General features: G+C 36.9%; 1 pseudogene; it reads right to left on the bottom strand.

Moving 5' to 3' along the window:
• Positions 1 to 5,332, bottom strand: part of LOC116879625 — a 21,188-nt pseudogene extending 15,856 nt beyond the window's left edge.
• Positions 5,333 to 5,954: the final 622 nt, after the last annotated feature.

The raw sequence follows: 5,954 nt of genomic DNA, 5'->3' as shown, positions 1-5,954 counted from the left end.
ATCTAATATTTTTACCATTGTATGTTACAGACTTCTTTTCCCGGGCTGCTTTCAGGATTTTCTCTTTGTCACTAAGACTTGTAAATTTGACTATTAGGTGACGGGGTGTGGACCTATTCTTATTGATTTTGAGGGGGGTTCTCTGAACCTCCTGGATTTTGATGCTTGTTCCCTTTGCCATATTGGGGAAATTCTCTCCAATAATTCTCTCCAATATACCTTCTGCTCCCCTCTCTCTTTCTTCTTCTTCTGGAATCCCAATTATTTCAATGTTGTTTCGTCTTATGGTGTCACTTATCTCTCGAATTCTGCCCTCGTGGTCCAGTAGCTGTTTGTCCCTCTTTTGCTCAGCTTCTTTATTCTCTGTCATTTGGTCTTCTATATCGCTAATTCTTTCTTCTGCCTCATTTATCCTAGCAGTGAGAGCCTCCATTTTTGATTGCACCTCATTAATAGCTTTTTTGATTTCAACTTGGTTAGATTTTAGTTCTTTTATTTCTCCAGAAAGGGCTTTTATATCTCCCATGAGGGTTTCTCTAATATCTTCCATGCCTTTTTTGAGCCCGGCTAGAGCCTTGAGAATCGTCATTCTGAACTCTAGATCTGACATATTACCAATGTCTGTATTGATTAGGTCCCTAGCCTTTGGTACTGCCTCTTGTTCTTTTTTTTGTGGTGAATTTTTCCGCCTTGTCATTTTGTCCAGATAAGAGTATATGAAGGAGCAAGTAAAATACTAAATGGGTGGCAACAACCCCAGGAAAATATGCTTTAGCCAAATCAGAAGAGATCCCAAATCGTGAGGGGGAGGAAAGGGGATATAAAGAGGTTCAGAAAGAAAAAAAAAAAAAAGAAAAAAGAAAAAAGAAACAAATAAAAAAAGAAAACCAATAATGAAAAAATAAAAAAGGAAAAAATAATATATATATATATATTAGATAAACTAGTTAAAAAACGTTAAAAAAGAAAAGGGTAAAAGTTAAAAAAATTTAGCAGAAGAAGAGCAAAAAAAATTGAAAAAGAAAAAAAAAAATTAAATTAACTGCAAGGCTAAAGAATCATGGGAAGAAAGCCATGAGTTCCGTGCTTTGCTTTCTCCTCCTCTGGAATTCCGCTGCTCTTCTTGGTATTGAAACTGCACTCCTTGGTAGGTAAACTTGGTCCTGGCTGGGTTTCTTGTTGATCTTCTGGGGGAGGGGCCTGTTGTAGTGATTCTCAAGTGTCTTTGCCCCAGGCGGAGTTGCACCGCCCTTACCAGGGGCTGGGCTGAGTTATTTGCTCGGGTTTGCTTTCGGGAGCTTTTGTTCCCTGAGCGCTTTCCGTAGAGTTCCGGAGGACGGGAATGAAGATGGCGGCCTCCCAGTCTCAGGCCTGGAATAGCCGAGAGCCCGGGGCCCCACTCCTCAGTGCGCCCTCAGAGAACAGCACCCAATTACTCCCGTTACGCAGGCCTCTGTCCGTGCTCCAAGCTGACTGAGCCTGCGACCGGTTCAAGGTAACCCCGAGCTTAGAGTTCACTCCTCAGCTCTGTCTCTGTAGCCAGCTTCCCCGTTCTAATACCTGTAAGCTCTGCGACACTCAGACACCCCCGATCCTTCTGTGACCCTGCGGGACCTGAGTCCACGCTGACCCCGCGTGCGCTTCACCCCGGCTAAGCCTCTGGAGCGATGTCCCTCAGCGGAACAGACTTTTAAAAGTCCTGATTTTGTGCTCCATTGCTCCGCCGCTTGCCGGGAGCCAGCCCCTCCCCCCGCGGTCTATCTTCCCGTCGCTTTGGATTCACTTCTCCGCCAGTCCTACCTTTCAGAAAGTGGTTGATTTTCTGTTTCTAGAATTGCTGTTCTTCTTCTCTTAGATCTCCTGTTGGATTTGTAGGTGTTTGCAATCTTTAGATAAGCTAGCTAGCTGATCTCCTGCTACCTGAAGTAGTCTCAGCCTGCTACTTCTCCGCCATCTTGACTCCTCCCCCCTTTTAAAGTTTGATAATATCAAGTGTTGAAATCGTAGGGAAAATAGGTGTCTATACATTGCTGGTAAGAGAATAAATTGGTAAATCCACTTCAGGAACTATTTGACACTATCTCTTAAAATTAACCAGAAAGTACCAAACCAAAACAACATAACACTTAATATTTAATTTATATTATAGTCTGATGGAAAACTTCCATTATTCCTCCAGGAGACATATACAAGGATGTCTGTTTTGTGATTGTTTATAAAAACAATAAATTGAAGGGAAAAAAACCCATAAAAGTTCTTAATAGGGGACTATGAAATATTTATACATATTTAATATGTATAACAGGTTACATATTAAATATGTAATATTTAATTACATATTAAGTATTAATTAAAGGAAAATGGAGTAAAACTTGTTAGATTACATTGACACTTTTATCTTTGAGAATAAAAACAAAATCTCCATATTCTATAGTAAGTAGTAGGTATAAATACTTAGAAAAAAATACTAGTGGCATACATTTCAAACTCATGAAGGTAGTGATGTCAGGTGGAGATGTGAACTGAGGGGAAAAAATCAAGCTTGAGAAGGTAATGATCAAGGGGCAATTCATTTTTATAATAATGTTTTTATATTTAAAAGAAGAATATTCTTGTGCAGTATTTGTATGGCTAGGTAACTGTACCTTTTAACAAGCTTTCCAGGTATGAAAAGCCGTGGTTATTCAAAAGGAACACTGACAAATGTTTTAAATACTTTGTTCATCCTGTTCACTGTTCCTCCTCAGGTCAAGTAGGGTTCTTCAGAGAGGTAGTAAACTGGAATTTCTAACTCTTAACCTTATTCTGATACTTGCTAATGGCTTGTCTATCTTTTAAAAATGGACATGAGCACCTGATCATAGAACATACCACAGGTACAAATTTCTAGCTAAATGATAAATTGATAAGCAAATAATTCAACTAAATATTTTAAATGGGCCTATTGAAAAGTGCACAAAATACATTTCATGGTTTCTGGCAAACTAAGTACCCATTCACTCTATCATACTTGTAGAATGATTTCACAGGTAAGTTGGGTAAATCTTCTTACACAAGCAATTTATTATTGTTTAAAAGTAAGAACACAGTTCCATCTCAGAATGACAATTGCCAAATTAGTAAACTTACAAAGTGACTAACCCAGGATTTCTTTCTTTCTTTTATTTTTAGCTTCATTGAGGTACAATTGAAAAGTAAAAGTTGTATATGCTTATGGTGTAAAACATGATGTTCTGAAGTGATCATCACAATCAAACTAATTAACATGTCCATCATATCTATTGATATTTTAACTCCCTGTGTTCTTTGGAGGATTCCTTTACATAACATTCCATAGCTGTCTTTAAAACTGATTGTCATGAAATATGTTATTTTTATCATTAACATGTATTGACCAAGTGCTATGGGAGAGAAAAAAAAATGACAATGTAGAGAAATGATAAAATAGATAAGATAAATTCATGAGCGAATGCTGTAATGTTTCACAGAGTAAAGAAAGAAATCAATTCATATGTAAGCAGCAGAGAAGATTTTATGTTGTTTTGAAAGGGAAAAATAAAAACATAAACAAGATAAATGTAATTCTAATAATGTAATAAACAAAAAACATGGATTGCAACAAAGGATAGGAAAAATGTAATATTAAATTTGTAGGCAACTTATAATTTGAGGAAATGGGCAGTGTAGGAAATAATAAATAATAAATAAATAGTAAGATATAGTATATAATAAAGAAAAGATATAAAAAATTCTTAAAGGAATCATTGTGAAATGAGACCAACTCACTGAGGTACACAGAAATTCATTCAGGTACAGTCACCACCCAGACATTCTTGACAAACATGTAATTGGAAGAATCCACAATGGACCAACTGTAAAGCTGGAGGATTATATTGAAGATGTCATCCTAACTTAAACTAACACTAGAGACATTTTACATATTTATTAGTGCTATCACTGCCCTTCACTATTACACTACTAATTATTTCAATTCAACAAATAGAAATATTAATAATATTAATAAAAAGCACCATCTATTGTATTTTTCCCATATGCCTGACACTGTAATAAATAGTTCAAATGCTCATTTAATTCTCATAAAAAATAAAGGTAGAAATTAATATCCTGAAATCATATGGCTAGTAAGCAATAGAGATATGAATCATTCAGGGTTTTTTTTATCCAAAGCTTATTTTTAATTACATTTGGATACCTCCTAGTTTTATGAATGTTTATACAACACTATACAGCATTACTGTCTTTAAAGTAATCAGTTACATGTATGTTCCCAGTCCTGAGTGTACTTACGAATTTTGAGAATTAATAGCCCTACCTTCAATGGTATACACACACTGATACTTCAAAGTTTATGATTAAAAGAGCTTGGAGACAAAACACTGGTCTTTGTCTTCTCCCCAATCTCTATCATAATATGGGATGATAATAATTTTTCATCAATTCAAAGGAGTGCCAGAAAGAGCAGGACAAATCCTAGGGACTAGAGGAATTCAGAAAGAGAAAAGTTAAAATAATCTTAAATATTTTGTGAAGGCTATACACAAATAGGAAACCTACAGAAACTATTCACTGACCAGAAGTTAGTTGTATTTTGAGAATTCGTAATGCTTCTTTCTTCTTTGCTGCATTAGTTTCCTAAAACTTCTATAACAAAGAATCACAAGCTGGTGGCAGGGTTGGGGGGAGCTGCTTAAACAACATAAGTTTATTCTTTGGCAGTGCTGGGGGTCAAAATCTAAAATCAAGATGCCAGCAGGGTTGGTTCTTTTTAAAACCTGTAGGAGAGAATCCTTGCTTGTTTCTTCTACCTTCTGGTGTTTGCCATTCATCCTTGATGTTCCTTGCCCCGTACCCATCTCTGCTTCCATCTTCATGTGGTGTTCTCCTCTGTGTTTGTAGCTCTGTCCAAATTTCCCTCTTCTTGTAAGGACACCAGCTGTATTGGATTCAGGATCCACCCTAATGACTTTTAATGAGGTCACATCTGCAAATACTGTATTTCCAAATAAGGTCACATTATGAGTTAGTGGGAGTTAGGGCTTTAACATATCTTTTTGGGGGGACACATTTCAACCCACAATACTCGCCCTTTTTTATCTATTCTTTGTCCTAACCCTATTGATTCTGGCTTTGAAGAGTTCTTTAACCCTTCTTCCCAACTTCAACTCTACTGCATTCTCCTGGTCCACTTAAGCCAGTGGAATAACCCCTGACCAGGTCTGCCTCCTTCCCCTCTTCCACCATTCAGCCCATTCTGACACATTAACCCATCATCTTTCAACATGTCAATATGATGTCTCACCACCACCACCATCATCCCCAAAACCCCTTCATTGGTTTTCTTTTACACTTAAGCTAAAATCCAAACTCTTTACTGGATCTATAACTCTTTGCATCTCCTGGCCTCCAGCTGCCTCTTTCACATGATCTTTAACCCATTCTTTCCTCTGCTGACTTTTTTGTATTGCTCTGAAATCCAGTTTCTTGAATTTTAACCAGGATAATCCCATTTCATGCTTGAGTCCTTAACCTAAATGTCACTTCCTCAAACTGCTCTCCACTGACTCAGTCTAAATTAGCTTGCTATCCTTCCATTTAAGTCCAGTTCTTTTCCCACACAGTGCTCATCATAAATAGCACAATATATATTCGCATATTTGTTTTGGTATTTGCCTTTCTTTTAACACCTGTACCCACTCTCCTGAGAGCTATAGAGATATAGAGAGTTACTTCTTTATTCCTCGAACTTAGCACAACACTCAGCAGGCAGCAGGTGTTCAGCAAACATGTATTGACTAATTAGATACTGAATAAAGTAAGGATGGAAAATAAGAGAGGACCCCAAAGCAAAAAATGACTATGAAGAAAGGAAAGAATAAAGAAAGGAGGAAAGAAGGAGAAATCATGTTGAATTTTTAAAAATAAAAGTAATAAAG

This window comes from Lontra canadensis, unplaced genomic scaffold, assembly GCF_010015895.1.
Source record: "Lontra canadensis isolate GAN:19392208 unplaced genomic scaffold, GSC_riverotter_1.0 scaffold62, whole genome shotgun sequence".
Taxonomy (NCBI): domain Eukaryota; kingdom Metazoa; phylum Chordata; class Mammalia; order Carnivora; family Mustelidae; genus Lontra; species Lontra canadensis.
This window is presented reverse-complemented; position numbering and strand designations above follow the sequence as displayed.